Source organism: Capricornis sumatraensis, chromosome 5, assembly GCF_032405125.1.
Source record: "Capricornis sumatraensis isolate serow.1 chromosome 5, serow.2, whole genome shotgun sequence".
Lineage (NCBI taxonomy): Eukaryota > Metazoa > Chordata > Mammalia > Artiodactyla > Bovidae > Capricornis > Capricornis sumatraensis.
Genome location: NC_091073.1, coordinates 123,591,269 through 123,607,915, shown reverse-complemented (window position 1 = coordinate 123,607,915; position 16,647 = coordinate 123,591,269). Strand labels below are relative to the sequence as shown.

General features: G+C 54.6%; 1 protein-coding gene across 1 annotated transcript in view; it reads left to right on the top strand.

Annotated features, from left to right (window-relative positions):
• PTPRN2 (protein tyrosine phosphatase receptor type N2) overlaps window positions 1–16,647 on the top strand; it is a 472,364-nt gene that overhangs the window by 74,768 nt on the left and 380,949 nt on the right. The gene's annotated exons all lie outside the window — the stretch shown is intronic.

Sequence of the window (16,647 nt, the reverse complement as noted above, 5' to 3'; positions counted from 1 at the left end):
ATGTGAAGTGAGATTGGGATCAAGTCTGATTTCCCCTTTGAAGATACGCAAATCATAACATCAAGCAGGTAGCGGATTAACAAAAAACACTGCGAGCCTGTCCGGTTAGCGCTCCCCCTGAGCAGAGGCGTCACTGAAGCCGCTGTGAGTCCCCTGTTGCCCACGTTGTGCCCTTCAGCTGCTGGCTCTCTCCTCAGCCCCCTTGTCCAGACGGCCGCTGTGGTGCTGCAGCTGGAGGGGTGCAGAGCTGTGGCTGCGGGCAAGGGTTGGGTGGTCATCGGCCACTCCCGTCTCGGGGGAGAAGGCGCACTGGGCTCAGCTGGTCCTGGCGGGTGGCCTGCGGGGAGCGGCTCCTTTGCTCCCCACGTTCCCCTCCCCGGGGTTGCGCCCGCTCTAAACCGCAGGCTCCCCTGGAGCCCCTCTTGCTGGCCTTGCCGCTTCCCGCTGCCCGTCGTTCCCCAGCGCGGTCGGTGGTCTCCAGGGCCACTGTGCTTCCTGATCTGGCCCCACTCAACCCACCACCACTGTCCGCACGCTGTCGACGGCCAGCCTGGCCGGCGATGGGCAGGCAGAGGCCTGTGTGTGGACCCCTGCCCCTATCCATGGTGCTGACGCCACCGCCCCTGCCGCGTGTGCCCACCCCGCCGACGCGTATAACGTCTGAGCGCCCCTTCTCTGGCTCCTTCCTCATCGCCCCCAGCTTAACACAAGCCCCGTTTGTCGACTGCCCCTGCCCCTGCCCCTGGAACCGGGAAGAGGGAAATACCGTCTCAGGCGGCAGGTGGCCGGCCCCTGTGTCTGCAGAGCCCCCGCCCCGGGTTCAGCTCCCCCGCCGCATCACTGGCCCCGCGGCGCTCCGCGCACTCCGAGGTGCGGGGCCTCTGGAACACCCGCCGGAGATGCTTCTCCTCTCTCCGTGGCGCCGCATCACTGGCCCCGCGGCGCTCCGCGCACTCCGAGGTGCGGGGCTTCTGGAACACCCGCCGGAGATGCTTCTCCTCTCTCCGTGGCCCTTACTAACGGCATCTCTGGGCTGTGGTTTTTCCTGCGCTAAGCTGCAGTGTCAGCTATCTTTTTATATGTTGTCTTCCCAGCTGCCCCGTGTGCTTTAAATGGAGTCACGTAAGATGTCAGTCACGGAACAAGCAGAGAGCCTTGTAGGACGGACGCCCACACACGCCTCGCTGGGCTCCGACAAGCAGCTCCGAGCTCCTCTCGCTGCTTCTGTGACCCCCCCGCCCCCTGCACAACCCCGTCAGATTTCATCTGTCATGCACGACACTGCATTGCCCAAAGACACGGCTCTCGAATAGACCTCACGAGTAGCTTTATCACGTGCTAAAGTTGATGCTGATGTCTTCATATCACCAAACAGCTAATCCATGCTTAAATTTTTCAGTTGAAAATTTTCTTTACAGTTGGTTCTTTGAAATCAGATCTGAAGAAGGCTCATTGAATAGGGGGATGTACCTGTTAAGCCCCTTTTAAACTACAGAAGCTTCCTCCTCCCTCCTTTCTCCCCTTCCATCATTGTTTTTTTAATATCTTAAAGTTTCAGGTGCACAACATTTTAGTTTGAAACCTGTGTGCACTGCTGAGTGATCACCACCAGAGGCCCAGTTGCCGCCCTTCCCCATGCAGCTCACCTCTGCACTCATCTTGTGCCCCCCACCCCTTCTCCTCTGGTAGCCACTGATCTGTTCCATGTATCTATGAGTTTCTGTTTGATTTCGTTTGGTTTGGGTTCCACATGTGAGTGAAATCCTATGGTATTTGTCTCTTTCCACCCGACTTATTTTGCTACTTAATACCCTCTAGGTCCATCCATGTCGCAGCAAATGGCAGAGTTCCACTCTTTTTCGTGACTGCGTGATATTCCATTATATAGAGAATGGATAAAGACGTGGTGTGGCACACACACCCCACCTTATCTTTATCCATGTGTCTGTTAATAGACACATCGGTTGCCTCCGTATCTCGGCTGTTGTAAACAATGCTGAACATGGGCTGCATGTTATATACGTGTTTTGAATTAGTGCTTTTGCTTGCTTTGGGATGAGTACCCGAGCGTGGAATTGCTGGATTATATGGTAGTCTTTTTTGTTTGTTTCTTCAGGAGCCTCCATGCTCTTTACTAAAGTAGCGGCACCGACTGTGTTTCCGCCAGTAGCCGCGAGCGTTTCCTGTTCTCCACATTCCGTCCAATGCTTATGTTTCTTTTCTTTTCAATAACAGCTGTTCTGACAGGCGCGAGGTGATAGCTCAGTGTGGTTTTGATTTTCATCTCTCTGATGATTAGTGATGCCGAGCTTCTCTGTACATCTTCCTTGGAAAAATGACTCTTCAGATCCTCAACCCATTTTAAAAATTCAGGTTGTTTGGCGTTTCTCGTTGTCGTTGTTGAGATATATTAGTTCTCTTTATATTTGGGGTATTAACCCCTTATTGTCATATACTTTTAAGACCTCTTTTCCCTTTCAGGAGGGTGCATTCACATTTTCATAATGACATTCTTTGTTCTGTAGAAGCTTTTCTTTTCTAGGAATCAGCGAACTAAAATGGACTGGAATGGGTGAATTTAACTCAGATGACCATTATATCTACTACTGTGGGCAGGAATCCCTCAGAAGAAGTGGACTAGCCATCATAGTCAACAAAAGAGTCCAAAATGCAGTACTTGGATGCAATCTCGAAAACAACAGAATGATCTCTGTTTGTTTCCAAGGCAAACCATTGAATATCCCAGTAATCCAAGTCTATACCCCAACCAGTAACGCTGAAGAAGCTGAAGTTGAACAGTGCTATGAAGACCTATAAGACCTTTTAGAACTAACACCCAAAAAAGATATCCTTTTCATTATAGGGGACTGGAATGCAAAAGTCGGAAGTTAAGAAACACCTGCAGTAACAGGTAAATTTGGCCTTGAAATATGGAATGAAGCAGGGCAAAGGCTAATAGAGTTTTGCCAAGAGAACACACTGGTCATAGCAAACACCCTCTTCCAACAACACAAGAGAAGACTCTACACATGGACATCACCAGATGGTCAATACCAAAATCAGATTGATTATATTCTTTGCAACCAAAGATGGAGAAGCTCCATACAGTCAACAAAAACAAGACCGGGAGCTGACTGTGGCTCAGATCATGAACTCCTTATCATCAAATTCAGACTTAAATTGAAGAAAGTAGGGAAAACCACTAGACCATTCAGGTTTGACCTAAATCAAATCCCTTATGATTATACAGTGGAAGTGAGAAATAGGTTTAAGGGCCTAGATCTGACAGATAGAGTGCCTGATGAACTATGGATTGAGGTTGTACAGGAGACAGGGATCAAGACCATCCCATGGAAAAGAAATGCAAAAAAGCAAAATGGCTGTCTGGGGAGCCCTTACAAATAGCTGTGAAAAGAGGAGAGGCGAAAAGCAAACGAGGAAAGGAAAGATATAAGCATCTGAATGCAGAGTTCCAAAGAATAGCAAGAAGAGATAAGAAAGCCTTCTTCAGCGATCTGTGCAAAGAAATAGAGGAAAACAACAGAAAGGGAAAGACTAGAGATCTCTTCAAGAAAATTAGAGAGACCAAGGGAACATTTCATGCAAAGATGGGCTCGATCAAGGACAGAAATGGTATGGACCTAACAGAAGCAGAAGATATTAAGAAGAGGTGGCAAGAATACACAGAAGAACTATAGAAAAAAGATCTTAATGACCCGGATAATCACGATGGTGTGATCACTCATCTAGAACCAGACATCCTGGAATGTGAAGTCAAGTGGGCCTTAGAAAGCATCAGTATGAACAAAGCTAGTGGAGGTGATGGAATTCCAGTGGAGCTATTTCAAATCCTGAAAGATGATGCTGTGAAAGTGCTGCACTCAATATGCCAGCAAATTTGGAAAACTCAGCAGTGGCCACAGGACTGGAAAAGGTCAGTTTTCATTCCAATTCCAGAGAAAGGCAATGCCAAAGAATGCTCAAACTACCACACAATTGCACTCATCTCACACGCTAGTAAAGTAATGCTCAAAATTCTCCAAGCTGGGCTTCAGCAATACGTGAACCATGAACTTTCTAATGTTCAAGCTGGTTTTAGACAAGGCAGAGGAACCAGAGATCAAATTGCCAACATCCGCTGGATCATCAAAAAAGCGAGAGAGTTCCAAAAATAAACATCTATTTCTGCTTTATTGACTATGCCAAAGCCTTTGACTGTGTGGATCACAAAAAACTGTGGAAAATTCTGAGAGAGATGGGAATACCAGACCACCTGACCTGCCTCTTGAGAAATCTGTATGCAGGTCAGGAAGCAACAGTTATAACTGGACATGGAACAACAGACTGGTTCAAATAGGAAAAGGAGCACATCAAGGCTATATATTGTCACCCTGCTTATTTAACTTATATGCAGAGTACATCATGAGAAACACTGGACTGGAAGAAGCACAAGCTGGAATCAAGATTGGCGGGAGAAATATCAACCACCTCAGATATGCAGATGACACCACCCTTATGGCAGAAAGTGAAGAGGAACTAAAAAGCCTCTTGATGAAAGTGAAAGAGGAGAGTGAAAAAGATGGCTTAAAGCTCAACATTCAGAAAACGAAGATCATGGCATCTGGTCCCATCACTTCATGGGAAATAGATGGGGAAACAGTGGAAACAGTGCCAGACTATTTTTTTGGGCTCCAAAATCACTGCAGATGGTGATTGCAGCCATGAAATTAAAAGACGCTTACTCCTTGGAAGAAAAGTTATGACCAACCTAGACAGCACATTCGAAAGCAGAGACATTACTTTGCAGACTAAGGTCTGTCTAGTCAAGGCTATGGTTTTTGCAGTGGTCATGTATGGATGTGAGAGTTGTACTGTGAAGAAGGCTGAGCGCCGGAGATTGATGCTTTTGAACTGTGGTATTGGAGAAGACTCTTGAGAGTCCCTTGGACTGCCAGGAGATCCAACCAGTCCATCCTAAAGGAGATCAGTCCTGGGATTTCTTTGGAAGGAATGATGCTGAAGCTGAAACTCCAGTACTTTGGCCACCTCATACGAAGAGTTGACTCATTGGAAAAGACTCTGATGCTGGGAGGGATTGGGGGCAGGAGGAGAAAGGGACGACAGAAGATGAGATGGCTGGATGGCATCACTGACTCGATGGATGCGAGTCTGAATGAAGTCCAGGAGTTGGTGATGGACAGGGAGGCCTGGCGTGCTGCGATTCATGGGGTCGTAAAGAGTCGGACACGACTGAGCGACTGAACTGACTGGTTCTTCGCTGTGTAGAAGCTTTTCAGTCTGACGTTGTTCCGTTCATGTGTTTCCTGCATGCGTTTCCCTTGCCTTTGGTGTCAGATCCACGGAAGTATCTCCAGGATGCCATGAAGTCTCTGTGTGTGTTTTCGTCTAGGACTTTCAGGATTTCGGGTCTTAGATTCGAGTCTTTAATGCATTTGAAGTTAATGTTTGTGTGTGGTGTAAGGTTGCAGTATAGTTTCATTCTTTTACATGTGGCTGTACAGTTTTCCTGACACCATTTACTGAAGAGACTGTCTTTTCTCCCTTATATATTTTTAGCTCCTTTATTGTAGATTAACTGATCGTACAAGCTCTCAGTTTTGCTCCATTGATCTATGTGTCTGTTTTTGTGCCAATACCTTGCTGTTTTATAACTGTGCCTGCATGTGTGGTCAGTCATGTCTGATTCTTTGCAACCCTGTGGACTGGGGCCCAAGGCTCCTCTGTCCATGGAATTCTCTAGGCAAGAATCCTGGAGTGGGTTGCCATTTCCTCCTCCAGGGGATCTTCCTGTCCCAGGGATTGAATTGACATCTCCTGAGCCTCCTGCATTGGCAGGCAGTTTCTTTAACCACTAAGCCACCTTGGAAAACCCTTGGAGTAGTATGAACAGTTTAGCAATATTAATTCTTCTGATCCATGAGCAAGGAATGATAACCTTGCCTGCTAGAGAATTCTTGGTTGAAAGTGGTTTCCTTTCAGCACTTTGAACATGTCATGCCTCTCTGTTCTGGCCTGCAAAGTTTCTGCTAAAAAACCTGCTGACAGCCTCATGAGGGTTCCCTTACATACAACAAGTTGTTTTTCTCTTGCTGCTTTTAAGATTCTCTCATTATCCTTAACTTTTCCTGTTTTAGTTATAATACGTGTTGGTGTTAGTGGAGATGATGGAACAATGGACCGGTTCCAAATCAGGAAAGGAGGACGTCAAGGCTATATATTGTCACCCTGCTTATTTAACTTATACACAGAGTACATCATGAGAAATGCCCGGCTGGATGAAGCACAAGATGGAATCAAGACTGCTGGGAGAAATTTCAGTAACCTCAGATATGCAGATGACACCACCCTTATGGCAGAAAGTGAGGAAGAACTAAAGAGCCTCCTGATGAAAGTGAAAGAGGAGAGTGAAAAAGTTGGCTTAAAGGTCAACATTCAGAAAACTAAGATCGTAGCATCTGGTCTCATCACTTCATGGCAAATAGATGGGGAAATAATGGAAACAGTGAGAGACTTTATTTTCTTGGGCTCCAAAATCACTGCAGATGGTGACTGCAGCCATCAAATTAAAAAGACGCTTGCTCCTTGGAAGAAAAGCTATGACCAACCTAGACAGCATATTAAAAAGCAGCGACATTATTTTGCCGACAAAGATCCATCTAGTCAAGGCTATGGTTTTTCCAGTGGTCATGTATGGATGTGAGTTGGACTATAAAGGAAGCTGAGCACTGAAGAATTGATGCTTTTGAACTGTGGTGTTGGAGGAGACTCTTGAGAGTCCCTTGGACTCCAAGGAGATCCAACCAGTCCATCCTAAAGGAGATCAGTCCTGAATATTTGTTGGAAGGACTGATGCTGAAGCTGAAGCTCCAATACTTCGGCCACCTGATGCAAAGAACTGACTTCTTGGAAATGATTCTGACGCTGGGAGAGATTGAAGGCCGGAAGAGAAGGGGACAACAGAGGATGAGATGGCATCACCGACTCAATGGACATGAGTTTGAGGAAGCTCTGGGAGTTGGTGATGGACAGGGAAGCCTGGTGTGCTGTAGTCCATGGGGTCTCTAAGAGTCAGACACCACTTAGCAACTGAACTGATGTTTTGTTGTGTCTCTTTGGGTTCATCTTCTCCAGAATTCTGTGCGCTTCCAGGACCTTCCTATCATGTCCAGTTCTTTGTGATCCTGTGAACTGGGCCCCTCCAGGCTCCTCTGACCATGGAACTCTCCAGGCAAGAATCCTGGAGTGGGTTGCCATTTCCTTCTCCAGGGCATGTTCCCAATCAAGGGGTTGAATTGACGTCTCCTGAGCCTCCTGCACTGGCAGGCAGCCTGGATGTGTTTCCTTCCCCAGATTAGGGAAGTTTTCATCTCTGTTTCTCCCACTGGTTTTCTGGCCCTTTGTCTCGTGTCCTGCTGGAGTCCCCATAAAGCAGACATTGTCTCACTGGATCTTGTCCCAAGGCCCTTTAGGGTGTCTTCACGCTCTCTTTCATTTTGCGGCTCGGTCTGGGTGAGCTCCACCGCTCGTCTTCCAGCTGCTGATTTCGTTTCTGCCTCATATAGTCTGCGGCTGAACCCTTCCAGCACATTTTTATGTTCAGTTATAGCTTCTATTTGGAACTTTCTTACAATTCCTATCCCTTCGTCAATCTCGGGCTGTGTTCATCCATTCTTCTCCTGGGTTCAGTGAGCGTCTTTATTATTTCACACCCTTCCGGGTGAGTTGCTTATCTGTTTCACTGAGTTCTTTTTCAGAGGTTTCGTCTTGTTCTTTTCATTGGAACATATTCCTCTGTCTCTTCATTTTTTTGCCTGATTTCTCTGTGCCTGTTTCTCTGTGTTATTAGATGTGTCAACCACCTCCCCAGTCTTGAAGGAGCGGCTGTTTGTCAGAAGTGTCTTGGGGGCTCAGAGGTGCAACCCTACTGGCTACCAGAGCCAGGGCTCGGGGTGTTGCGTTGGGGCCAGGGTTACGATGGGACACTGGTGGGCAGCATCATCGCCCGACTGGCTGAGACCCCGGAGGTGCTAGGCTGACCCTACCCTCGGCACGGCGCTAAGGGTTTGGGTGGCAGATTCCCACGCTGGCTCCCGCAGTGTCTCAGTCCCTGGGGAGCAGCCCACGTGCTCTTGTCCCTCCAGCAGGTGCTTCAAGGTCAGTGAGTGGGTGCCCTTCCTCTGCGGCTGTGCTGGGCACCCAGAGGGCTGAAGCGCAGATGAGAGGTGTGGGTGACTCAGAGCGGGTCCCCTCCCGCAGGACGGTCGAGTCCAGCTCGTGGCGGCATGGCTCAGGAGAACCCATCCCTGCTCCCAAGTACGTCAGCCTGACTGCAGACTTCACGTATGTGGGAAATGTGCGTTTGGTAAAAACTTAGACACGAGACCCTCTTCCTTTGTTTATTCAGTATTTACTGAATTGTTACTGAATTGTTCCTGTGAAAAAGCTTGAATTCACATAACATTAAAAGCCCTGCGTGCAGTAGGAGCCTGGGAAGGGCGCGTGCCGGGGCACGGGGTGGGGTGCAGCCGCTGGGCCCGCGTCTACTCAGGACGGAGCCCCGGTCGGCAGCCGGGAACGCGGCTCACCGAGCACTGCTCTCAGGTTCTGTCCTCGGCTCTCCACGGGAACCAGAGCCTGTGAAGACTGTTTGCTGTGCTTGTAACCAGTTGTGAAAGTGGTGAATGGTTACGGGGGGACCCCGAATTCTCCATGTGCAGAGAGTAGGTTGCCTCTGAGTGCGCCGCCCTGGGTCAGCGCCGTGCGCTGCTGTGCCCTCTGGTGCCTGGGCGTGTTTGCGAGGCCTCACCCCCCACCGCCAGCCCCCCCGGGGCGCGGCCCGCTGTTCCCCAACCCAGCCCACCCGGGGCGCGGCCCGCTGCTCCCCAACCCAGCCCCCCCGGGGCGTGGCCCGCTGCTCCCCAGGCCCAGCCCCCCGGGGCGTGGCCCGCTGCTTCCCAGCCCCCCCCCCCCCGCCCCGTCCCTCCGGCTCATCTGCCGGGGCTTGCTCTTCCTCCAGCTCTAGGTGAAAATTCAGGCGAGGCTCATGAACCCCGGGCACCCTTAGGTGATGAAAACTGCCCCATCCACTTTTTGTCTGCAAAAGCTGAGGTGCATGCACACCAGCTCTGGTCCAGATGTGACTCTCAGCTGCGGAACTGCAGAGTGGAGCTGCGCGCCTGGCCGCCTGCCATCCAGCCTTCGCTCGGAGAGGGTTCACAGCTCTCACACTCAGAGTGGATCCTGTGAGTGGGATCCAGGCACCTTGTGGGCTCAGCCCACTGAGCTGACAGACAGGTTTCCAGGGCTGGTCCCGGGCAACCCTTCCCGAGGCGTTTCCTGCTCCAGGCTGCATTTGTCCCCCAGCACGTGTCTAGGATGCTCCCCTGAGGGTTCAGCCTCACGTGAATCTAAACCAACCATCCCTTAGCAACACTTAGACTTCCAGCCTCACTACTAGGTGAATCACGTGAGCAAGGCCGAAGCTGGTTTGATTTTTTGTGCTGTGACTCTTATGTGTGATAGAGAGAGATTGGTGCCTGCAGTCTGTGAGTATGAACTCCGTGGCCTGCGTGGGTCCTGGGTGCTCTGACCTGGCTGCGGGCTTTCCATGCTGCCTGAGTGATGCATGCCGCCTGGCCGGGACGCCACAGGCCCCAGGTTGGGAGGAAAACACAGCCTACTTGTACTGTTTTCAGTAGAAACAGACAGGAAGCCAACGCGTGACAATTATGCCCGAATCTCCTGGGTGGAGGCCCAGGCGAGGTCAGGAAAAAGTAATAATCTCTTGCAGAATTTGTCTAAACCCTTTGCAAAATACCAGAGATGGACTCTAGCAATTATATGAATTGTATACTTTCTAAACAAAAGGAACCCAGGAAATTCCTGCTGCTGATGGTGGTGGTGGTGATGGTGATTGTGAGGGCGATAGTCTTTATGGTGATAATGGTGGTGGTGGTGTGGATGGTGGTGGTGAAGGTGACGGTGATGGTGATGGTGATGAAGGTCATGGTGATGGTGATGGTGATGATGGTGATGGTGATGGTGGTGGTGGTGGTGCTGGTGGTGATGGTGGTGGTGGTGGTGCTGGTGGTGGTGGTGGTGGTGGTGGTGATGGTGATGGTGAGGGCGATAGTCTTTATGGTGATAACGGTGGTGGTGGTGTGGATGGTGGTGGTGCTGGTGGTGATGGTGGTGATTGGTGATGAAGCTGATGATGGTGATTGGTGACTGGTGGTGGTGGTCATGGTGACTGGTGGTGGTGATGGTGATGAAGCTGACGGTGGTGGTCATGGTGATGGTGGTGGTGATGCCGTGTGTGTGTGGACCTGCCTGCATGGTGTACTCTCATGAACACTTGCTGACAGAGGCATGTGGGAGTAGGATCTGTCTGCCCAAGTCGCACCCTCTGTGGCAGTGGCTTTCTGGTGAGGCTGGCTGCTCGCTGCTGCATCTTCTCTGGAGCTGCAGCGCGTGTCTGGGGCCCTGTTCAGACATTGCTTCCCCGGGGTTGGGCCCGTGGCAGCTGTGCAGGGAGCTGGCCTCCTGCTCCAGGCCCCCGTATCTTATGTCCTGACATTTCATGTAATTGCTCCACTAGAGCCCACTTGGCACACTGAAAGCTACTTAAAATGTCATTAAAAGCCGGCCGGAACTCGGAATTACATGGTGCAGCTGACAGAACAGAGCTCCGCTTTGACGCGGGTGACGTTTGACCGCGCTGTGGTTCCTCCTCGGGCCACGGGGCCGGCTGCACTCTTTAAAGAGGGCCTCCTCGCCCCGCTCATCTTCAGAGGCCAACAGCGGACACCTCTGTGCTGACTCAGCGTGGGTGGCAGTGCCCCCGTGGTGGGTGATCCCTAACTCGCGTTGCCCACTCTCCTCCGAAATGGCCAGCCGCTCAGCATCTCGCACTGCGCCCCTAAGGCTTCCTGATTGTCTTTCACTCATGATCTGAAAAGTCTCCCTTTTGTGTGGGAAGAGACAGTGTTAGCGGTCTGTTATCATTCCGCTTTGAAGGCGGATGTTTCTCACTGTATCACAGAGGCCGTGGGAGGCCCGTCCTGTTCACTAGTCTTTGACTCAGTGAGCACGAGCTTTCTCGTGCTGCGCTTCCCTCAGATGAGACGAGAGCGGAGGGACATCAAAGGGAAGGCGTGCGGTGACCTAGGGAGGGTTTCCCGAGCTGTTAGACATCAGGACAGGTCGTTGGAGGAGGGCACAGCTTCCCCCTTCGCTCTGCTTGTTGGAGATGGTCGGCAGTCTGCACGTTTGAGTTCGTTTTCTCTGTAAGCCCTTCCAGTGGGAATCCCTGCCTCGTCTACACAGGCAGGGCCCGAGACTGGAAGGGTCTCTGCAGAGCACTCTGTAGCCTCACACGATCGTGGCCCTCGTCTGTGGTGGGTCTTCTAGGATTTGTGGTCTCACTTGCCCCGCGTGGATTGCATAAAACATACCACCACTCGGTGGGATGCTTTGAGGGGCTGTTGAGGGCCCCAGGTTCCCGGACTTTGGGAGCTGACCTCGTAAGCTCCAGCCTCGCCATTGGTCACTGTCTGCTGGGCTCAGCGCTGACCCCTGCGCCCGCGTCCGTCGCGCCCAGCCCTGCCGTGGAAGCCCGTGTGGACGCCCAGTGGCTCCGCCTGCCCCACGCCATCCTGCCTGGTTCCTGCAGGAGCCCCGTGTGGCCGCCCTCCTCTGCCCTATCTCAAGCCTGCAGGCCTCGTGACGTTGTGAATCAGTTGACGGCTTACTACTCAAACCCAGCAGGGGCTTCTCGTCCCACTCAGCAGAATCCTGGGGGCTTGTTGCAGTCTGAGAGCCTGTGAGCCCCCCACCCTGTGCCGCCGCTTCGCTGCTCCGGGTCACCCTCTGGCCATCCTCTGTCCTTCCAGCCCCACTGCTCAGGGCTTTGCACTCGTCTCCTCTGCCCACAGAGCGTGTCCTCCGGGTGGCCCCTGGGCTCAGGACCCCTTCCCCAGGTCTCTGTGAGCTTTTCTCTGACAGTACTGTCAGAGCATCTGCCCTTCCCACTGCCCCGGCCTCCAACTCTGGGTTCTCATTTCCACAGCCTCATCAGCGCCAGGACCTTCCCTGGTGGCTCAGACGGTAAAGAAATGCACCGGCATTGCGGGAGACCTGGGTTGGATCCCTGGATTGGGAAGAGCCCCTGGAGGAGGGCGTGCCCCACTCTAGTACTCTTGCCTGGAGACTCCCACGGACGGAGGAGCCTGGCAGGCTGCGGGCCCTGGGGTTGCAGAGTCGGGCACGACCGAGCGGCTAGGCAGGCACAGCGCGGCACCGCCGGGCGTGCGTGCTGGTGTTTGTCCGCTTTGTCTCTTCCACGATGGGTGAGTGCTCTGTGGAAGCGGGGGCTCTGCTGACTGCTTTGCTCCGGCTTCCTGACAGACCGCTGGGCAGAGAAAATGCACCCAGGCATTCGAGGCGGGAAGGAGAAGAGGGGAGAACAGGGGAGGCGCCCTGCTCCTGAGCACCGCAGTTTAGGTTGAGCCCCTGGGAGGCCTGGGTCTCGTGGTCACAAGCCTCCCTTGTGACCTGGCCTCTGGCAGCCTGAGAGCCCGGTGAAGGGATGCGTGCGGGCAGAAAGGATGGAGGGTCTGCTGCACGGGGAGCTGGCAGACCCCGGCTGCCTCCACGGAGGCAGGCACCAGGGAGGCAGGGGACGTGGGCCCTGTCACCCGCCAGCCGGGCGTGCCCGCGAGACCGCGATGGCTCAGCTACGGTTTTGTCCGTGGCCAGTTCGCTGCAGCCCAGGGCCTGAGCTCTTACGCTGATCCTCGTGTGCTCCGCTCTCGCTGTGGTTCTAGCACGGTCACCCCACCCAGCCGTGCTCCAGGTCTGGAGGTGGGGCAGGGGCCCCCAGTCCCCGGGCCGTGGACGGGCGCTGGCCCACAGTCCGTCAGGAGCCGGGCACAGCAGGAGGGGAGCGGCGGGCAGCTGGCCCAGCTCCATCTGCGGCCCCCATTGCCCCCTGTCACTCACATCACCGCCTGAGCCATGCCCCTGTCCTGTCCGTAGAAAAACTGTCTGCATGAAATTGGGCCCTGGTGCCAAACAGGTTGGGGACTGCTGAGGGTGGGAGGGGCTGGAGAGAAAGACCTGAGAAGGAACTGTTCTAGACGCCTGAGGCCGGCCATCAGCACGGCTTGGGGGCTTACCTGGGTGGTGAGACGTCCTCGGGGGGCGCAGTTGGAGCGGGGCGCAGTTGGGGCGGGGCGCAGTTGGGGCGGGGGTCCGCCTTTTGTACCCTCACTAGCATGGATGCCACCCTGTGGCTCGGGTGGCGCAGTGGGGACCCGGAGCAGATCCCAGGTGAGCCCCGGGGCTCAGCGATAGAGCGTCGTCCTGGGCCGCCTTTCCTGGCTAAGTCTGCGTCCAGCAGAAACACGCGTTGGATCCAATACTTGTCAAGACCTCTCGTTCGTGCACGGATCCATTTCCCGCCGGGGTCAGTGTCCAGGATGCCGTGGCGGGTCCGGCGTGCTCTGGCCCCTGGGGGGATGGCGCCTGACGGGCCTGTCCTGTCCTCTGACCCCAGGCCGTGTGTCTGCTCCCCTCTTCACCCTGGCTGTGACGGGACGGGGAAGGGTGACGTGTTTGTGAGGCAGGAGGCGTAAGAAACCGCTGAGCGTTGTTCTCGCTTTTCACTGGGCCTTAGTTTCTCTCGTCCGTAAACAGCACGGGCCCTTCGTCAGTCCAGGAGAGCGGGAACCCTGGCCGTGCTCTGCGCGCTGGGAGGGGTGGTGCACGCCTGCAGCCCCCGCGCCACTGTGTCAGGCACGCTTTTCTGTATTTTACAGTGTTTGTGTTTGTGAGGAAATGGGAAGTGTTTTCCCGAGTTCACCGCTGGAAGTTATTTCTGAGCAAGTGTTGGGTCCCCGAACGTTTGAGGGGCGTCTGTGGGGCTGCAGGTAGGGCTGTTGGGGAGGGGTGCGGGCGCAGGGCCTCCCCAGGCTCTGGGGCGTGGCCTCTGGGGCAGCAGCACCGGGAAGGCTTCCAGCTCACTTCCCTCCAGGGGGAGCTGTCTCGAAGCGCAGGTTTTATCACTGTCCCGGCCTGGTGAGACCAGCAGGTCGGGAGAGCGTTCTGATGGAAAGATGGCTTCCCTAGAGGCAGCTGCTGGTGGGGTGGAGGCAGGGAGCCGCGGCGGGGCCTTGCGGTGGTTCTGCAGGAGGTGGGTGAGGCAGGCAGGGTTCGGGGCGCAGGTCTGGCAGGTGAGAGTGAGGCCGGTGCTCTGGCGCAGAGGGTGGCCCCAGATCAGAAGGGCCGGCGGCCCAGGGGGCTGGGACCTGTCTCCTTTTCAATAATGCGAAAATGAATGTCTTTCTTCCACTCTGGCATTTGAAGAATATTTTCGCTGGGTGACTAGACTTCTGAATTTAGACATGTTCCCTCTCCGTGGTTCAAATGCATCCCTCATATATGAATGGCCCAGTGTGTAACTGTGCATCATGTCACGTGTGTCAGTTACGTGTGTGTGTGTGTCCCATCACGTGTGTCACAGTTATGCATGTGTGCATGTGCGTCCCATCACATGTCACAGTTATGCATGTGTAAGTGTGCGTCCCATCACGTGTGTCAGTTACGTGTGTGTATGCGTCCCACCACGTGTGTCAGTTATGCATGTGTGCATGTGCGTCCCATCACGTGTCACAGTTATGCATGTGTGTGTCCCATCACATGTGTCAGTTACGTGTGTGTGCGTCCCATCACGTGTCACAGTTATGCATGTGTGCATGTGCGTCCCATCACATGTGTCACAGTTATGCATGTGTAAGCGTGCGTCCCACCACGTGTCAGTTACGTGTGTGTGTGCGTCCCATCACGTGTGTCAGTTACGCATGTGTGCGTGTGCATCCCATCACATGTGTCACAGTTATGCATGTGTAAGTGTGCGTCCCATCACGTGTGTCAGTTACGTGTGTGTGCGTGTGCGTCCTATCACGTGTGTCACAGTTATGCATGTGTAAGTGTGCGTCCCATCACGTGTGTCACAGTTACGTGTGTGTGCGTGTGCGTCCCATCACATGTGTCAGTTACGTGTGTGTGTGTGTGCGTCCCATCACGTGTGTCCTGCTCCAGGGCAGGGCGTGTCCTGGCCCCTGGGCGGTGTAGTGTCCTGTCCACCTGGTTTTCTCAGGGGAGCCTGGCCGTGCGCTGCTCTTTGTTCCTCTTCCTGGAGCTGACCAAGGGCCTCGAGCCTCGGACTTGATGGTGGTTGCTGGCCCTGGGGGTGTGTGGGGTTGGTGCTGGTCCTGGGGGTGTGTGGGGTTGGTGCTGGTCCTGGGGGTGTGTGGGGTTAGTACTGATCCTGGGGGTGTGTGGGGTTGGTGCTGGCCCTGGGGGTGTGTGGGGTTGGTGCTGGTCCTGGGGGTGTGTGGGGTTAGTACTGGTCCTGGGGGTGTGTGGGGTTGATGCTGGTCCTGGGGGTGTGTGGGGTTGATGCTGGTCCTGGGGGTGTGTGGGGTTGGTGCTGGCCCTGAGGGTGTGTGGGGTTGGTGCTGGTCCTGGGGGTGTGTGGGGTTAGTACTGGTCCTGGGGGTGTGTGGGGTTGGTGCTGGCCCTGGGGGTGTGTGGGGTTGGTGCTGGTCCTGGGGGTGTGTGGGGTTAGTACTGGTCCTGGGGGTGTGTGGGGTTGATGCTGGTCCTGGGGGTTTGTGGGGTTGGTGCTGGTCCTGGGGGTGTGTGGGGTTGATGCTGGTCCTGGGGGTGTGTGGGGTTGGTGCTGGTCCTGGGGGTGTGTGGGGTTAGTACTGGTCCTGGGGGTGTGTGGGGTTGATGCTGGTCCTGGGGGTGTGTGGGGTTGATGCTGGTCCTGGGGGTGTGTGGGGTTGGTGCTGGCCCTGGGGGTGTGTGGGGTTGGTGCTGGTCCTGGGGGTGTGTGGGGTTGGTGCTGGCCCTGGGGGTGTGTGGGGTTGGTGCTGGTCCTGGGGGTGTGTGGGGTTGGTGCTGGCCCTGGGGGTGTGTGGGGTTGGTGCTGGCCCTGGGGGTGTGTGGGGTTGGTGCTGGTCCTGGGGGTGTGTGGGGTTGGTGCTGGCCCTGGGGGTGTGTGGGGTTGGTGCTGGCCCTGGGGGTGTGTGGGGTTGATGCTGGTCCTGGGGGTGTGTGGGGTTGGTGCTGGTCCTGGGGGTGTGTGGGGTTAGTACTGGTCCTGGGGGTGTGTGGGGTTGGTGCTGGCCCTGGGGGTGTGTGGGGTTGGTGCTGGTCCTGGGGGTGTGTGGGGTTAGTACTGGTCCTGGGGGTGTGTGGGGTTGGTGCTGGTCCTGGGGACGTGTGGGGTTGGTGCTGGTCGCTGGTCCTGGGGGTCTGTGGGGTTTCCCTTCCTCTGCCCCTCCGTCTCAGGTCCTGTCTCACCTCTGATACCCGATGCTGTGTCTGCACACCAGGGTTCTCTCTGTCCTGCCGATCCCGGTCCTTTCCGAGGTCTGCCCACAGACTCACTGGCCCTTGTTCCCCATCAGTCTGCGGGCGGCCTGTCCAGGGAGCTCTAGGCTTCAGACGCCCTGCTCTGCCCCCGCAGAACTTCTGCTCGGGGGTTCCTGCTCCTCTTTATGGCTGTGTGCGCCGTCCACCCGCCTGCTCCTCGGCCGGCTTCGCCTCCTCCTCCTA